At 39.6% G+C, this 20,065-nt stretch overlaps 1 protein-coding gene across 3 annotated transcripts in view; it reads left to right on the top strand.

Moving 5' to 3' along the window:
* Positions 1 to 1,976: 1,976 nt before the first annotated feature.
* LOC129724864 (zinc transporter 10) overlaps positions 1,977 to 20,065 on the top strand; it is a 73,127-nt gene continuing 55,038 nt past the window's right edge. For 2 of the 3 annotated variants that reach the window (XM_055680115.1, XM_055680116.1), the window contains exon 1: positions 1,977 to 2,443. The gene's annotated coding sequence lies outside the window, so the exon portion shown is untranslated. Of the gene's footprint in view, positions 2,444 to 2,645; positions 2,661 to 20,065 lie in introns of those variants that run through there. The other variant, XM_055680117.1, reaches the window with a different exon arrangement.

Raw genomic sequence — 20,065 nt, 5'->3', positions numbered from 1 at the left:
TGCGTCTCTAAAACTTATCGCCAAAAAAACTGTTTTGTTTCGATTAAAATCTGAATAAGTTAGAAAAACAAATGAAGTATAAAAACGAAGCATAATGATTTAACATTTCATTACGTACTCAAAAGTTTTCCTTACACTTAAATAAAAGAATAATATTCACACTTCCTTTCATATCTGTTCAAGGAACGTTTCCAATATTTCAATCAGAGGTTCTTTCATAAGACCCAATATAGGTCCAAACACAGGATACGTTGCGGCTGCGTTTGCAGCAATTTGACAGTTAGTCCATACATTTTCTGTCAAAATAACGTCAACGCAACGTAAACGTATCCCATGTGCTTGGGCCTTATGGATCGGTTAAGGCTTGACAAGACTTCAACTATCAATTTGACCGCTGGAAAAAGGTCATATTCGTTGCTGACTCTTATCGGCTTAAAAGCGATTAGGAATATCGAGGCAATAGAATATCAAAGATAAGAACTGCATGAGTTCAACGAATATCTAGAAAGCAAGAAGTCATGGCGTCTGCTGGCGTAATCTTACGTTTTCCGAATGATCTGAGAGGTTGTTATTTATAATTATTTGAATTTTACACTCTCCAAGGAATTTTCGCTGCGAGTAAAGTTCTTCTGTAGATGTCTTTTTCTTTTAATAAAAAAGTGTTCGCTCAATCCCATTTTCAAGCTCAGAAAACAAACTATCCCTTTTTTGGGTTTCGTCATTGACTTTTTCTACCTGTTGCAAATTGTTTTCATGCTTCACATAGCACCAGGGGTGCAAGAAAAAAAGCTTCGATCATTCTTTAATGCTTCAATTTACTCTTTATAGTTGTCCTTTTTTCATGCTCATACAACGACAAATTGCATAGGAAAATATCTTTCATTCTGTTACGCATTGCTCAGATTCAAAATAACATAGACCAATAGATTAATAGTAAGAAAAAATCAACACCGGCGATGATAATCGCCAGCTAATAGCGCATGCGTACTACCCACGCATTAGCAAAAAAAAATATTCCCTATCACGTATTTGTGTCTGTATCGTGACTAAAATTTCATCAAACGAAAGCTTATAAGATAGATGGATACGCAACCCAAAACAAAACGATAATCAAACACATGTTATTGATAAATACGGTCGTTAAATCGCCAAAGAGAATTGCGCTTCCTTCGAGTGAGAACTTGCGAAACAACGCATAATTTCGCTCTCGTCTTTCTCGAGCACCCCAGCAGTAGCAGCAGAGGGGTAATTCCATCCCGATCAGAAGAGCATAACTAAAAAATTTTAAAGTTCTATCAACGGAAGATACAAATAACATATTTTGATACGATTTTGTTTTTTCTCATTAGCTTTTGATAACAAAATTGAATCTGAATGAGTTATAATAACGAATCATGAAATGGAATTGTTCTGAAATAAATCTAACAATTTTTTCGTCTCTATCAAAACCTGTTGTTTAAAACAATGGTTGTTATTATACTGTTTTATGTGCTATCTTATTTTGTTAGAAAGCTGATACGTCAGTAACAAAGTTGGATATGGGTTTGATATTAGTAGAATATTTTTTGTTATGATTTCTGTTATTTTAACACCTAACGGGATCAACATTAAAACACAACCTGAAAGGTTTTTCACAAAACAAACTAACAGCCTCTGTTACATTTTTGTTTTTTCTTTCTGATTGGGATGCCACATGACAGTTTTTGTAATCTCCAATTTTTAAATTTGATTAATTTAGCACAATTTCGTAGGTATCGTAGGTAGGTATTCATTTCTCGAATGTTTTCAAATATCAATGCCCCTTTCAGGAATGTTAAATGAGACAAATTTGCTAGAAAATGATCGTTCCGCGGATCGACTCGCGTTGTTGCGTAGAATGGCTCAACAGCAGCATGCTAAAACATGAGAAATTCGATCGCGCGGCCGGCTGTTTTTTTCAAATGGGAATGAGACGACAAACGAGCAACTCGTAATTTCTTCAAGCGTTCGTCAGTAGATTCACAGTGTCCGAACGGCAACTGTCGGAAGCGGTTCAGTGTTTGTGGCTGGCGTGCAAGTGTTGTTGAAGCGGCTCATGCGGTTCCGTTCATGCGCTTGCGATTTAAATTTAGAACTTTGGTGTTTGTTGTCGCGTGCTCGCTCACAAACCGGTTGAAGAATTTGGCAATTTATGATGTTTGTGCTAACAAAACATTCTGTGCAAGTTTAATAACCTCCGAACTTAAATTAATCATTGCGTTTGGATATTTTATATTTTTAAGTCATAAAACGACTACTGAAAGTGCTAGGGAACCAAAACCAGCTGATAAAACATATCTGTGCAAAAACAAAATAACATCGAAACCATACTTGTGTGTGAAGAACTGTTGTGGTTAGTGAATTGACATAATACGTACTGCTGCTAGATGGAAGCCGCACTGGGCACCACACGCGATTTCGAACTGTACGTATGAAAGCCTTTATCAAGTAACAAAAACAACATTGAATTGATTGAATCTGCATCCCTCGTACTAGTACACCGCTAACGTTGGTTCTTCGGTTTGAACAAGATAAGGGTTTTTGAGTTGTGTGTTTAGTAGTCGCTTGTAGAACATGTGGATTTGAATTCACCGACGACGTTGCGTTGGGAGGCGTGGAATTGTGACACGTTAAGGTTGCCAGTAGGTTTCGAAAAAAATCTGGCCAAGTGTGAATTATAAGTCTGATAATAATCTGGCAATTGTTATAATTTAATTGGTTTCAACCTTTTGGATACATTGAACCAAATATTTTAGTACAGGAATATAATTTACTTATGTGTTACCATAGAGCCACAACACAACAAGTGACGCTGCTAGTACCGTAAAAGATTGTCAGATTTCAGAAATTGGATTTACAGAGCGTGTGAAAACAACTTATGTATTAAATGGCATGTTATAACCCAAATTGCGGTGTTGATGTTAAAAAAATCAAAATTATTGAGTCCTGGTTTGCACAGCGTACAAAAGTGTAACCTTTATACAAAAGTACAGCTCGGAATCTCACAGATGGTCTTGATGTATGATGCTGGCTAGCAAACCAGTCATCGTAGGTTCGAGTCTCAGCTCGGGAGGGACTGTTAGTGTCAGTAGAATCGTAGCGCTAGCTCCGCAATTGTCCTGTACACTTAACAGTTGGCTGCGAAGTCTGTGTATAATAGACAGAAGATCAAGTTCCGAATCGGAATACAGCATCAAGGCTTTGCTTTTTGTACAGTTCGGACTCGATTATGCGGAATTTTTAAAAATATTCACACCGGAGAATCTAGCCGTTTTAAGAGAAAATCTCATGAGATATAGAGTCCTGATGAGTTTCAGAAATTTCTGACTTTATGTTATTTTAAGTTAAAATCATTCGAATTGTTAAATATGAGAAACCATCTTCCTCACAATCGATAAATATCCCAAGACGATCTCACTGTTTTTTTGCATTTTTCTACTTGAAGGATCATGACAAATAGTGCTGCCAATATTTATATACATCGTCAGTCCAGACTACAAAGTAATAACATACGTATAGCGGCTTCAATGCAATTTATGTTGTCCGACTAGCTAATAATTAATGGATCGAATCTAGATCCTAGATGAATTGCAATTCAATTTAACATTTGCCTGATGCGCATACAGCACGACTGGTAGGTATCATTACGCTGAGGCTGCACTTGATTTCATGTGATTTGAATATTCATTGAATGAGTGAACGTATAAATTTTCCGAACGTATAAATCCGAGGCAATAAGATTTATAACGTTTATTCGGACGGGGTGTTACCATAACAAATGGCTACTAAAAATGCCAGAGATGAAGTTGTCAAAGAATGGAGAGATGTTAAAGTCCGAATACACAGTCGGTGTGACAACGCCTTCCTTCTACCACCTTCTACCACCTTCCTCTCGCTTAGAGCTCCATCGTGTGCACACCTTCAGGTTGTCATGCCTCCCAATTTATGTTAATTTATGTTTGTTGAAGGAAAAAATAAAACAACATACTTCTCGAATTACCAGCAGGCGGAAAATGATACAACACGGCGTTGCCAGCATTTCCGTTGCTAGAGCCGCTACAAGGCCGTGTGGAAGTTGGTTAACGGACCGTTCACCGGTCTAGGGCCGAACGAATTAGATATGTCCAGCTTCTTCTGTTGGGCAGCCGTTCTCCAGTCTCCTCGTACACCAGCAGATCGTGCATCTTCTTCCACCTCGCACATCCACCGCATGCGAGGCCTACCACGGAGTCGACGGCCTCCTTGTTTTGGCGGCTCTCTCGTCAGGTTTTCTGGCTACATGTCCAGCCTACTAAAGCCTGTCCTGCTGTATTACCTTCACTATATCAGCATGTTTGTATACCTGGTACAACTCGTGGTTCATTTTTTTTCTGTGTGGACTCATCACTGCGACCAGAGCTTAGATCTATTGTGAAATTGCCCAGGTGTTTACTGTACTCCGCACTTCATACTATTAGCAGTAACACTATAGAAGTAAGTGATACGCTTATCACTGATGTCAGTGCTTGTGTGTAATTACCTTTCCGTTTCAAGCTTACTGCTCTACTATACCGAGCCTCTGTCCATCCTAACAATATCGCCTAGTTATAATTCCCTGGAGAGAACTTTCATATGTTACTCACACCAGTTTTATTATAATAGGGACTTATTTTTGTTAGGAGGAGAGTCAACAGGGGGGTACTGTAGAATCCAGATTGAAGGAAGGGAACGTGGTGGGGAGCCTGAGAATAAACCCATGCTTAAAGTCCTTTGACAACCAAATGGCCTGATTCTACTAAGATTCGAACCCACGACCACCCGCTTACCAAAGCGGACTCTGTAACCTTGCGGCTACGAAGCTCCCCAAGTGGTTCCCCCAACTCGTGGTTCATGCGTTTGCGTCACACTCCATCTTCTAGTTTACCGCCAAGTATCGATCGCAGAACTTTACGCTCAAAAATTCCCAGCACTCGTCGATCAGCTTCCTTAAGCGTCCATGCTTCATGTCCGTGAAGGGCCACCGGGAGTATCAGCGTCCTATACAGCGCTAGTTTTGTGCGCTTTTGCAAACTACTCATAACGTTGTCACATGTCACAAGCGTACCAAGATAAACGAACTCGTCAACCACTTCAAATCGTTCCCTATCTATCTCCACCTCAGCACCAACACCGCGGGGACTCCCACACTCTCTGCCAGCTACCGTGTACATCGTTTTGGCAGAGTTAATGACAAGTCCCAATCTCGCTGCTTCCCTTTTAAAAGGTACGAAAGCCTCCTCCACGGCCTTACGGTTGATACCGATGATATCGATGTCGTTCGCCAAACCAAGAAGTATGTGAGATTTCGTGATGATCGTACCGTTTCTTTCCACGTTTGCTCTTCGTACTGCACCTTCAAGAGCGATGTTGAACAGTAAGTTAGAGAGCGCATCCCCCTGCTTCACTTCATCCAACGTTACGAACGCGGCTGATGTCTGGCCAGGTACCCGCACGCACGATTTCGATCCCTCCAGCGTCATACGACTCAGCTTAATTAGGTTCGTAGGGAAACCGTGTACCAGCATGATCTGCCACAGCTCGTTTCTTTTCACTGAGTCGTATGCCACCTTGAAATCCACAAACAGATGGTGAGTCGGTAAGTTGTACTCCCGGAACTTATCGAGGATCTATCGCAGGGTGAAGATTTAATCCGTCGTGGAACGCCCCTGTCGAAAACCAGCCTGGTATTCGCCAACAAAGGATTCCGTTAACGGTTTTAATCTGAAGAACAGGATACGGGAGAGCGCTTTATACTTGTCTTACTGGATAGCTAATAGTCAGACTGCCATCTTAAGTAACTTCAAAAAACTTGACCGCAGCAGCCAGTCTATTGGCGAATTCCTTAAATTTGGTCGAAAGGCAAAACAAAATGATGTTCAACCTTTGAACTTCGTCCTGTGGAAAGATTCTATCCAGTTTTCAAAATTAGGTAATGATAAACGTGGATTTTAGCTATTTTAGCTACTTCTCGCAAAATTGTAAAAGAATCTATGGGTATGTACCCAGTTATGAAAATGAAATCACGTTAAAGATACTGTGGAAGTGTACTTCCAAAAAAGTTATAAAATAAAGTTATGGATGTGATAAGAATGGAACTCGCAGCTTCCTGGGACAAGATGGAAAAAATATTCGGAGAATGAATTACGATTTTCTATCATCAGAATGCTTTTTCTGGTTTTTATGCACTCAAAAAATCTTATTGATTGAGCGTTACTTGTAAAAAACAACTTCGGTTGTAAATCTTGGTTTCGAATCATAGTATAAATCAGAACTCACATCGTGCTGACCCCTGCAATTATTTTGCACGATAGAGGTTTACAGGTTACATGTTGAATGTAAATTATTTTTCTATTCAAACTCAAACCAATCTAATGATTGATAGAATCAGACAAGTTTTCATTAAACAAACATTCTAGAAGTCAATAACCAAGCTGAGACATATTGCAAACATACCGCTTTGACACGTTAGCGATCGTCATATACTTTTAGTTGTGTGAAAATGTCTGATTTTTTGCCAATAATCGTCATGCGGGAGGTGATTCTTTTCTCATTTCATTCAAAGAAAACGGCGACTAAACCGCATCGAGAGTTAAAAAAAAGTTTACAGAAGTACAGCTCTAAGCGCAAAAACGTGCCTTGACTGGTTCAGTTGCCTCAAAGACGATAATTTCGATGTTAGTAACTGCTCGAATGAAAGAAAGCCAACGACTTTCGAAGACGCAGATACAGCTTGCTTCGGTAGAAAAAAGTTACCCGCCAAACCATTTCTGCTAAAAATGATTGAAAAGCAAGGAGCTTAGGTTCATTTTGATTTGATACTATGAGACGTTTACTGCGTTTTCTCGCCTGTAAACAACTCCTCCAACGGCAAGAAGGAAGGATTTTCTTCAAAACGGCCACAATATGGACAAAGGCACATAAAGGGGTTCTACTGCAAGAAAACGCTCGGCCTCACCGCCAAAGTCGTCAAACTTACATAGACACGCTCGAACGGGGAGTCCTACATCATTCGCCATATTTCATAGATATTGCGCCGTCCTATTCGAGCTCTGTCAAAAAAATGTGATAAAGTTGTAACTAGCGATGGGCTATAGCCGAATGATTCAGAAATAACTTCTTTTTTTTCCAAAATAATGTTGCATTCTAGTTTATAAAACAGCGAAAGCTTTGTTCAGAAGTTTTGGACCACTGCAACCATTGACACTGGGAAAAAATAAACCGAAATTCCCACTAATTGGAAGTCGTTGGGTTGGCCACCTGAAATATAGCATTTCTTATGTAAAATTGTTCGTTAAATCGATTGGTGATACTTTCAAGGGCACGGGGTCTATATTTCCAAAATACGCAAAAATAGGGCGAAAAAGGGCAAAATAGACCATTTTCCGTGCCCTACCCAAAATGAAACCATCACCAATCGATTTTTTGACCAATTTTATATAAAAAATTTATATTTCAGGTTGTCTGTCTAGCGGTGATTATTTAGTGGAAAACCGAAACCCACATATCCACCAAATAATCGCCGCTGGGCTAACAACATGAAATATAGCACTTCTTATGTAAAATTTGTCAACAAATCGATTGGTGATGGTTTCATTTTGGGCAGGGCACGGAAAATGGTCTATTTTGCCCTTTTCACCTTATTTTTGGAAATATAGACCCTTTATCGACCAATTTTACATAAGAAATGCTATATTTCAGGTTGCCAGCCCAGCGGCTTCTGGGAGTGGGAATTTGGGTTCATTTTTTCCCAATGTACATTGTTTTGATCTTTTGTGGTATGCCTTTTCTTGATTCTGGGTACTAGTGGCAAACGTATCAACATTGATAGACGTAATTGTCCTTGTCATATTGCACTCTTTTTCGCAATTTGGTACTGAATTTTGTATAAACTGTATTACCTCTACGCGACTGTGTCCCCATGTTAGGAGGGCATACAACAACGTCTGAGCCGGAGCGGGCGGCTGAACCATGAAATGCTGTATCCTCTCGCCAGCTACACCTAAGATGGCAGCTCCATTAGCAGGATGTAGGAATCGCGACCCTGGTAAATACTACCTTATCTATGAAATCTCTCCTATTTACAAACAACGAAATTAGAAATACGGAGCGGAACAATCGGCAAAGACCTAGCCTACCAACACGGGAATTATGAGTGATGAACAAGCTGTGGAACCACCAATACACGAGAAGGTTAAGAAGGCGGTAAGTGAGCTGAAAACGACAAGGCCGCTGGGAAGGATGGTATCCCGGCCGAACTTCTAAAAGCGAGAAACGAGCGGCCGGTTGGAAGGCCTCATATGCCCGACTACAAGTAGGGTCATCGACTGGATTGTTGCAACTATCGAGGCATTACAGTGCTTAACTCCGCATACAAAGTGCTCTCCCGTGTCCTGTTCTTCAGATTGAGACCGTTACAGGAATGCTTCATCGGCGAATACCAGACTGGTTTTCGACAGGAGCGCTCCACAACGGATCAAATTTACACCCTGCGACAAATCCTTGATAAGTTCTGGGGGTATAACTTGAAGATTCACCATCTGTTTGTTGATTTTAAGGCGGCATACGACTCATTGAAAAGATACGAGCTGTGACATATTATGCTGGAACACGGTTTCCCGACGAAACTAATTAAGCTGAGTCGTATGATGCTGCAGGTCGAAATCATGCGTGCAGATAGCTGGTGCGTTCGTTACCTTATTTTGACTGAAGTAGGGGCATGCGCTCTCCAACTTTCTGTTCAACACCGCCCTTGAAGGTGCAGTACGAAGAACAGACGTGAGAAGAAACAGTACGATTACCACGAAATCTCACATGCTCCTCGATTTTGCGGACGACATTGATATCATCGGTGTCGACCGTAGGGCCGTGGAGGAGGCCTTCAGGCCTTGTAAGAGGGAAGCGACGAGGTTGAGACTCATCATTAACTCTGTCAAAACAAAGTACATGGTAGCTGGCAGGAAGCTTGGGAGTACCGGTGGTCTTGGTGATGGGACAGGATTTGAAGTGGTTGATGAATTCGTTTATCTTGGTACGTTTGTGACAGGTGACAACGATATGAGCCGTGAAGTGAAACGACGAGTTACAGCTGCGAACAAGGCTTTCTACGAACTATGTAACCAGCTAAGGTCCCGTAGTTTGCAAACTAGTACTAAACTAACACTGTATAGGACGTGGATCCCCCCGGTTGCCATGAACACTGAAGAAAGCTAATCGGGGAGTGCTCGGAGTATTTGAGCGTAATGTTCTGCGATCGATACTTGGCGGTGAATTCGAATTGGAAGTTGGAGTTTGGCGCAGACGCATGAATCACTAGTTGTACCAAGTATATAACCATACTGATATAGCAAAGGTAATACAGCGGGGCAGGCTTCAGTGGGTTGGACATGTAGCCAGAATGTCTGACGAGAGAGCCACCAAAACTATATTCAGCAGAGAACTAGGAAGAGGTTGTCGGATCCGTGGTAGACCTCGCATTCGGTGGATGTGCGCGGTGGAAGAAGATGCACGATCTACTGGTGTACGAGGTGACTGGAGAACGGCTGGTAAACGGACCATTTATGCCTGCTCCGGTTTAATTGTTCATTATTGAACCATCTGTGTAGAAGACAAGAGGGACTTGTTGGATATTCGGGCCTCCTTGTTCCCAAATTTCTCGCACAGTCTATAATTTTCAAAGTTATTTCAAAGTTTGGTTTTGCTTCCATTCAATCTTCATTACCTAGTATAAGTTTGCTCAGCTTAAAAACTGCAAGAGTTTGTTGTGCACCTGATATATGCTTTTCTACTATAAACCTGCATAATTTCATCAAGAAAAGCTACGAAAAAGTAAATCGAGCATTTAACGTAAATTTTTGTCATCGTCAATATTTAATTTTCTTCGTCAGTAAAAAAAAGAAAGAAATGGAACCAATTCCTAATAGTAATTTATGAATCTGATAGAAAACCCGATAATCGAAGACAATCGCAGAATTGCTATAAACTTATGTGGTACAATCCAATTAATGATGAACAACCAGTTATAAGCAAATAAAACAAATTGTATTTTTCACAGGCAAAAGTTCTAAAGCACAATTTGAAGATTTGAAAATGATTAAAAACAGGAAAAGAAAGATTGAACACTGGAACCTATAAATGATGTCCGTGCAAATTGGGAAAATTCATTTAGCATTTTGCGGAATTACTGACCAAAATAGGTAACTAGGCGGTGCTTTATAATTTATATTGCCTTTAGCAATGCAATTGCTCTTCAAGCACCAAGACTGGATACTGATACTGACGTCGATTGTAGAAGTGACGAAGACAATAATGACTCTGACTGTATTTATAAATTGAATGCCACGAAGCTGAACTATTACGCCATTTTTTAGTTTTAAACTTCAAATACCTCTGAGGTTGAATTTGTGCTATGTATCGTTTTTCGACAGCAGCTCTACTAGAAAAAAATAATACATTAAACTTCCAAAGAAATAACCATTAGTCCAATATATATTCTCACCGTATGCAAGAGCAGGCAAGTGGAATAAATTTGCCTCAGCTAGCTGGCATCTCTATTAGAGGTGGGCAATCCGCTAACGAACTGATCTAAATAGCTGGTTCTTCAAAGTGAGTGAGTGATCTATCGCTCTTTTTTAAAAAGCGATAACTCACCCCTTACTTCAAGCAAAAAGCTAAAGCTGATTTTGTTGATCAGACACCGCAAGCGAGAGCCATATGAATGTTTTACACCCCAAGCGCAAAGCGGCGTGCGACACTGCAATAGAACTCCCAGAAAATAGCTGCCGCCGGCTGCCTGCTCTCCTATGCATAACCATCCACCAACCGCGGGAATAAAAAATAAAATCTACTCTATGCAGACAATCCGCTCGCGAGCTGATCAGAAAATCAGTTCTTCAAAAGATCGAAATCTTCTGATCGCGAGCGGATTGCCTGCGAGCGAATGATTTCGCTCTTTCAAAGAACTGAGTTTTTTTATCAGTTTGCGAGCGGATTGCCAGAAGATCAGTGAATCAGTTTTTTCGTTCTTTTCGTTCCACATCCATTCGTGTGCGTACTCGGCGTTAGCCAACCCGTGTACCTGTGTATGGACTGTTGCAAGTTGTTTTTTTTTTTGCTTGCTCTTACGGCTGGCTGGTGGCTGGGTGATGAGAAATGCAGGTTATGCATATCAGGGCAGACGTTTGGTGGCAGCTTGTTTCTGGGAGTTCTATTGTAGTTTTGCGCGCGACCTTGCGCTTGGCAAATCGAGTGTAAGGCTTTCACCTGGCTCTCGCTTACGGTGTCTGATAATTAGCTACACTGATAAAAACCTAAAATTATGTAGGAACGAAAAGAGCGAGTGAGCTGTTAAAAAGAACCAGTTCGTCTTAGTGAGCGGAACCGCTCTGATCCGCTCACTATAGTGAATCATTTTTCCCACCTCTAATCTCTATCTTATTTGATTTGCTCCGTTAGGAGCTAACATCACTGCGGATCCGCAATTTGCGGGCCCCATTGACAGATGCTATGTTATGCGTATGAAAAGTGGCGGTGATATGCTATCTCGTTTACACACACGCTGAGATGTTAGTCCTCGAAACATGGCGGGATGCCAGCTAGCTGATTTGCCTCATATTGTTGTGAAATAAAAGGGATACGAAGAATTACGTCACATGTTTACTTCGAGGCTTGATGTTTACTTTAAAGTTTGACCTTGTTTTGCATACCGCGGTAAACTATCATTTACATTCAAAACTAATCTCACCGATTACAAGTTTTTATAAGCCTATTCCAAATGATTGAACTGGATGGCTTTTTACAAAACCGTTTGAAGTGAAGAGCGACTCTTTTCACCCATTCTGACGTAAATCGATGACGAACCAGTCACATAAAAAAACGATCACTGATCCTCCAATCGGTCCAATATTCACCAGCAATTTACAGTGTTCGCCAAAATGCCATCATTAGAGGAGGAATTATGAAGCGTGACGCAAACGTTCTGCAAGAAACAAAAAAATCACAGGAGGGTTGTGCGCAAAGCCACGACCGCAAGGTTGAAGTAGAATACTTTTACACAGCTCTACTTACGGCTGTGAATTAACCTACGGCCGGCGTATCGGTTCGCGCCGCTTATCGCGTTTAGCCTGACAGAGGCCCAACACAATAGAAAGGTGTTTTCACATTGAAAATTAGACACGGCTGGAGTAAGTATTGGCAAATGCATCTACCGCTAATACCGCCGCTATCGTTCGAAAAATGACGCGCGTCTAAGAACACCCGAACTGTTTCGCCGTGCCGCTTCCATTTACTTCCTTATTACATCGGCCTTAGGGAAGTACCGGCTGCACCTACCGCTGAGGCTGTTACCATACTGCTACTGGTACCCAAAGCTATTAACTCTTCAAATTAAGTGTTGTATTTGTCCTCAAAAGAACAATTGTTCAATTCCATATCGGATATGATGCAATCGCATCTCTGTAATATTACCGACAGTAATATTCTTCTAAACAAAATGATCCTACTTTTCCATTAGAGGAAGTGCCGGCTGATGTACCGCAAAAATCTCGCCCGATCGCTCGCGTTGGCGTTCAGCCTGGCAGAGGCCTGAGACGTGGTGACCAACCACAGGGCAAGGGATTTGTGAAGGCAGGGAAGGCAGCCACAGCCGCGACCCGCTGCTATGGTCTGTTACTGCTGAGTGCCGATATCTGCTGTTACTGCGTTCAACGTTGTGAACGGTCCATCCAGTTCACCTTCCGACTAATGAATGTAGCTAGTTTTCCCAGAAACACTCTTTTATAGCCGAAGGGTGCTACGTAATAGGCCACGCCTTTCAGTTCAGGTTTACCATTTCCTTATGTTCTTGAGACGAATTATTCCACAATTCGCATTTGATTTTTGTATCCAGCGAATAAACACCGATGGTGCTCTCACACACGCAACGGTTTTAACCCGTATCTTATTGCGGTTTGTAACATCAAGCGATTTCGTTTGCTCGCTGTTGCGTGTTGCATCATGTTGCAACTTGGCAACTGGGAGACGACGAAACTCTGTTACTGCTGATTGATTGAATCGACTTCATATTAGCTCTGCATAGTCGAACTAACTGTCTTTGTGAATGCGGTCTAACAGGGCAGTTTATTATTCAATGTCGGTTATGCTGATCGCAGCCTTTGCGCTGCCCCTACAGTGGGGGGTTTACTAAATAAAGTAAAAATTAGACAACTACAACAGAATTTGATTGCATCCCGCACAGAATGTCTGCTTGTGTTGATGCCAGAAAATTATTAACCTTCAATTATTTGTTTATTTGCCTTGAAAAAAGCATGTTGCGGTTCAAAGTTGGTTGCTAATTACAACCTTTGAGCTGCCCTAACATTGGGGGATTTAAGATACACGGACAACATGCACTGTGGAAGCTATTTCACATTCAGTAAATTAGACGGGTGCGACAAATTTAAATTGCTAGGATGCAACACAGAATGCTTGCTTGCGTTGACAAAAATTATTAACTTTCAATGACTTGTTTATTTGCCTTGAAAAAAGGCATTTTGATGTTCAAAATTGGATTTTCCTTCCTTTCCTGGCAATCTTCATGCTGCCCCAACACGGGGGGAATAATAGCTGTCTGGCGACACATGCTGAGAAAAACCGCGCTGCTCCTGAGACGTGGTGATCAACCACAGGGCTAGTGCTGCTGCTAAGGAAGGACGACTGCTGTTGTCGCTGTCTAGAACTATTATGAGCGGCTCCGGCTGAAACAGGCTCTTATATAGGCCAAATAGCATGTTTTCAATTGCAAGGTATATGATCCTGTCGACCGTGCTTGGGAAGCAAGCCTATAACGACCAATCAGAGGTCGAATTTTTCGTTTTGACAAGACTTGACTATTTTCAATAGTACAATAGTGTGAAGAATAAAATTACAATTATCTTATTTTGGGAAGAATCTTAGAAGATTTTCCAATCTATTGCTGCAAGAACGAAGCAAATCCACCGAATACTAACCGATTTATTAGAATTTGAAATTGGACATACTTTTCACTTTTTTCGGTTTTAGATTTTCATTTCACATCCCTATGTAGCCGAACTTCCCGAGAGAAGTATTCTACTTCAAAACTTGTCACGCACGGCAGTGACATGGAAAATCCATTAGCAGTTTGGACTAGCAAATGGGTAGCCAAAATTGCACTCCGATTGTTGTCGCATCCGACACCTTTGTATGCTTCTTTTTTGCACGATGATATGCGTTAATCACCATCGTTAGCATTGACATTCAAAACTCGCTGTACCTTCACATTCGAGTTTTAAAATTTAAATCGAACCGACAGTCCAGTAGATGATTTTATGTGGAAATGATGATTCTGCTAAAATGCATCAAATCGTTACTACAACTAGACAATGTTATGTAAACAGCGAGAACCGCTTCGTTTGACAGCCAATGTTTGAATTGACTAGCAATCTACGAGAAACCCGTTGTTTGCGCGTTCGCACAATCTAGATGCGCGTGTTGTTGCCGAGCCACTCTTTCCTCGGCAAGTGCATACGACGAGACATAATGGGGAACTTCGAGTAATCGGTTGCTACCGGCGCGCGGCGGTATTCGACCGGGTTCACATCTGCGAAAGCCTACGAAGCCTACACGGAAAAGGCAATTGAGATCGATTGAATCATCGTTAGCGTGCAAAGTGGGCTTGTGTATAGCAAATTTAGCGATGCGCTCTTATCTGGGCAATGAAATGGGACCTGTTTTGTGGCAGTTTATTGTAGTACAATTGCGGGCTGTTGAGTGTATACGATAGCGAGTTAAGCTCGTGGGCATAGTCGTGCGCAAGAGAATGCTTCTTGGGGCTAAACAAACCTTACCCCCTTTCTCGTCCAAGATGCGGAAGCAAAAAGATTATTTAGACTTGTTTCTACTTGTCGGTCTTATTTCTATTAAATTAAATTCTATTTCTATTAAATTAAATTCTGATTTCATTCCACATCTCGCAGATACGTTTTCACGATTAGCTTGCTTTACTTTTCAGTGTAATTTCTATTAAATCCTTATTTCATCTCACATCGTTCATATATTCGTGTAGGTTTTTACATAAAATCTTCTATCATTTAATATTTATTCATTAATTTTTCTTCGAGGTGTTTATGGAATCTATACACTTTACATTACATTTTTAATCTACTTCACTTTTCAATTCTATCACTTATCACTTGCAAATACGTATTTCAGCGCTTACTTAGCGCCTTCATTAGTGCTTAGATGGACTGCTACTCGTCCGCAGATTTCTACATGAAATCTTCTTCATGTGACCTCAAATGTCGTTTCATCTGATCTTTTACATAACGTCTTATAAAAGCAAATCAAATGGTGGTTTTGAATATCAATCTGCATTCAGCGCAGTTGGCCATTGTTTATCGGCTCCTACTTGTCAGTGTAATTTCTATTAAATTCTAATTTCATTTCACATCACGAAGATGAGACAAGAAATCTTCCCCTAACAATTTCTATTAAATCCTTATCTCATCTCACATCGTTCATGTATTCGTGTAGGTTTTTACATAAAATCTTCTATCATTGAATATTTATTTATTAATTTTTCTTCGAGGTGTTGATAGAATCTATACACTACCCGATCAGAAAGACAAAACAAAAATGTAACAGAGGCTGTTAGTTTGTTATGTGAAAAACCTTTCAGGTTGTGTTATAATTTTGATCCCGTTGGGTGTTAAAATAACAGATATCATAACAAAAAATAATCTACTAATATCCAACCCATATCAAACTTTGTTACTAACGTATCAGCTTTCTAACAAAATGAGATAGCACATAGAACAGTACAATAACAACCATTGTTATAAACAACAGGTTTTGCTAGAGACGAAAAATTGTTAGATTTGTTTCAGAACAACTCCATTTCATGATTTGTTATTATAACTCATTCAGATTCAACTTTGTTATCCAATTTACTTTGGAAAAATACTGAATCGTATCAAAATATGTTATTTGTATCTCCCGTTGATAGAATTTTGTAATTTTTTAGTTATGCTCTTCTGATCGGGTATACATTACACTTTTAATCTACTTCACTTTTCAATTCTATTTCTTTTTTCACTTATCATTTGCAAATAGGTATTTCAGCGCTTAGTTAGCGCCTTTATCAGTGCTAGATGGATTGCTACTCGTCCGTAGATTTCTACATGAAATCTTCTTCATGTGACCTCAACTATCGTTTCATCCATCGAATGGGACGGATGCTTCTTATTCCATAATACCTTTTGAAGTTTGTTCTGTTAACTGCATACTAGTTCTAAATTTTTGCTTCTCTACTCGCAAATGGAAAGAGGAACACCCGTAAAATTCACCGTTGGCAAATTCGGATATTGCATAGTAATTCCAAACTAATTCCAAAAGCTATTTTTCTATCTTGCGCCATCTTTAAATTATTGTAATAAAACCATTCCATTAACTTACTGTTGAGATAATGAAATTCCACTTCGCTTTTTTTCCCCCAACGAAAATCCTTCGCACGGTCCTGCTCTCGGGTAAATATATTTCACTAACCGCAAATTGAAACATTAACCAGCGTACGTCGTCTTGCTTGTCTGACGACTGTCGGAGGCTTTGTTACGAGCTTATTATCACGATAACGCCAATTGGTGTGGGAAATTCAAATTATCGTTTATTAGTGATGTTGCCGTGCCGTCGCTGCTCTGAACTACCAGCCTATTGGGATTGAGTGGTAAAAATGAAAAGGTTATTATTCCAAGCAAAGTTGTTTTCAATTAACACCCGAAAAGCTTTCGATTAAATAGCACAATAAATTTGCCTACGCAAGCTTTAAAAGGCAGCTGTTAAAACCCAATCGACCCAGTCAGGTTTTACGAATTTCAAACTGTTCAGCGAATTGTAGCTAACAATGCGAACTTGAACGGTTAGCGTGTGCCGCAAGCGCCACCCAAAAACACAATCAATCGTGCGTTTTGAGAAGGGCCTTCCTCGCACCGAAGACGCATGTTACGAGATGACGCGGAAGCGAATCAGCACGTGAAAGTTTCGTAGATAATTAAAAGTTATGGCAGCAAACCACTACCGATCCACGACTCCAAAAAGATAAATCTATGTAAAACTAAATGTATTACTTTCACTGTATCAGTATATTCTTTCAAAGCAGGATCACGAGTTCTTTAGTATTGACGTCTCCGTATGTTCTTCAAACGTATAAGAAGTTGAAGCTCATTGCACAGACTCATTGTCAATGATTGGTGTAATAAATTTCACTCTAGACTTAGGAACTGATGAGTTTCGTGCATTGAGTATTAAACTGCACAAAGCATCCAATGCTCTGTCAATGTCAGCACTGTAAAACAATATCACAATTGAAGCTTTTTTCGATCGTGGTACGATATCAATCCCAATTGGCCTTGTGATAATTAAACACAGACCTAGTGGAATTTAAAATAGTTTCACGGGATATGGAAAATGTTAAAAGAAGATGATCCGAATCAAAATCAGCATCAGTTAACAAATCACTGCACGAATGACTTTGATTTGTTAATACCAAATCAATTGTGGATGGATTACTAACAGAAGAAAAACATGTAGGACAATTTGGAAATACTGAATAAAATCCAGCCGAGCAATCGTTAAATAATATTTTTCCATTGGAATTACTTTGTGCATTATTCCACGATCGATTTTTTTTTGTTCTTTTATTTTTTTTTTATTTTATACGACGGTGGATAACTATCGCAACTCCACCATCATCAATCAATTCTATCGAACCTGTGGACTATATAGTTGGGTTTCTTTTTAGTTTAATGTTAGGCTTTAAAAGCGTTCCAGTCACAACTGCAATATGCACATCATGGACTGTTTAAAAATCAAAAAAAAAATCATCTTCGTTCGCTTTTAAAGAGCGAGCATTCCAATTTAGAAAATTTACAACATTATTTAAAGTCATTGCTGAATTTTAATTTCATAGCAATATTAGTTGTAAATTTTATACCTTCTTGAACAGCCTCGTACTTTACAGTTACAGTTCAACAAAGCGGACATTAGCTGCAGCATGGATTGTTGTAGGTAGTCAATCTTCTCGGAAGTTGGACTACCCAAATCAATACTGGCTGACTTTTTAGCACCAAACACGAAGGGCTTGTTGCTGTTTGAATTCGAAATTTTACCTGAACAGGATTATTTGTTTTCAATTTGTTGTTTTCTAAATTTGAAATATCACCTACAGCTACAGGAAAGGCTGGTGTTGCCTGAACAGTATTGAAAGTTTTGATTACCTACTTAAATATTATTGATAGCAAGTTGTTTTGAATACCTACGCTGTCTGGAAGAAATAATTTTTGACCTAACAGGACAATCAAACAAATTTGATTTGTGTTTACCCCCACAATTTACACATTTAAAATTATCAGTGGTCTCTTTCACAGGACAGATGTCCTTTGTGTGAGATGAGTCACCACGAATCATGCATTTTGTTGTCATATGGCAGTTGCAAGTTCCATGGCCATAAGCTTGACAATTCCGGCATTGCGTGAGATTGACTCCATGTCTCTTGAAGTTTCCCCACCTTATTCGCACAATGAATAAAATACGTGGTTATTCTAAAAATTTTAAATTACTTACTTTAGTACAATCAAAATGTACCAAGTAATTTTCCTGGTGTATTCCAGTATTGTTAAATTTTGCGTTTAATTTACGTTTCATCAAAATTACTTGGTTGGGGGAAAACCAATTAATTCCGTCAAACAATTTTTAATTTCATCATTTGAAAGACTTTTCAAAACAGCCTTAAACGGTCTCTCGTTTTTGGCATCATATGTATAAAGTTTGTACATCTTTTCAGTCGAATACTGTAATAGATGTTTATTGCCTTCAACAGATTCGGCCAAAATACGAATTTCGCCTCGGCGGCCAATTTGAAAACTAACTTCCACATCAGAAGAAATGAAGAAAGTTCTGAACGAAAAGCTTCAAAATTAGCAACGATTACCACAATAGGTGGAACTTTAGCTTTATTCATATCGGCATTTTGCTCAGAACGAGAAGCTTCAAATTCTTGGTCCCCTATTGTAGAAAGAAATTCATACGTATTGCTTTCTGAATCACTCGGAGGAGAAGCCTCACGTTTCCTCGTAGCCACATAAAAGCGAGCTTATTTGGTTCGTCCTGGCATTTCAGAACAAATTTCACTACACTTTCACTGTACACAAATTTTGTCACCACAAAACAAGCCTCGAGCTGTTGGTAAAATGCGACCGTTCAAGTCGTACTCGTATCAGTATATGCGTATTCTTGATACAAATCGTGATTCGTGCGTGTGCGCCATTTAAACTTTCAATTAACCGTTAAGGGGGACCCTACTCTGGAAGGTCGAAAAATACCAAAAGATGCTTAGAAAAACTTACCAACAGTTGAAAAAACACGGTTTCGTGAAGAACGTTGTCAACAGCGTAATGGGTGGTAGGGGCGTATAGGGTCCCTCAATAATTTTCAAAGCCACCCTTTAACCTATTATGAATCAGGTGTTCGTTTTCCCGAACAGTACTTTAGAATTTTTTACGAATAACTGAGATGAGATAAAAACATATTCCGTTCTTGATATTGCTACTTTGTTGTCCATAAACTACGTATTTCACTTTTGCGTTAAATGTTTGGGAATGCAAAACAAAACTCAAATTCGACGATTTTCAGTGCAGGTATGTAAGTTACGATTAGAACAACTCTTTTCATAAGTGACATATGTGTTATAAATAATTTGTCTAAATAAAAAAATGTCTGAATTTATTAGCAATTTGTCCAACGCTCATGTTGGATAAAAGTTGTTTAAAAAAATTGTCCTAAATGCGAACAAAAATGCAACTTTTAGTTTTTTCCGCCCCTGTAACATTTAGACAAAAACTTACCGAGACATTAATACGAATTCAATGAAATAATTCTCGCGTGATTTTTAATAATGTTCATTGTAAAATCAAAGCAAAGCCTTGGTGCTACATTCCGACTCGGAACTCGACCTTTTGTTTTTGTTTTTGACTTCGCAGTCAAC

Source organism: Wyeomyia smithii, chromosome 2 (assembly GCF_029784165.1).
Source record: "Wyeomyia smithii strain HCP4-BCI-WySm-NY-G18 chromosome 2, ASM2978416v1, whole genome shotgun sequence".
Lineage (NCBI taxonomy): Eukaryota > Metazoa > Arthropoda > Insecta > Diptera > Culicidae > Wyeomyia > Wyeomyia smithii.
Note: the sequence above shows the minus strand (reverse complement) of the source record. Positions and strands in the feature narration are given on the sequence as shown.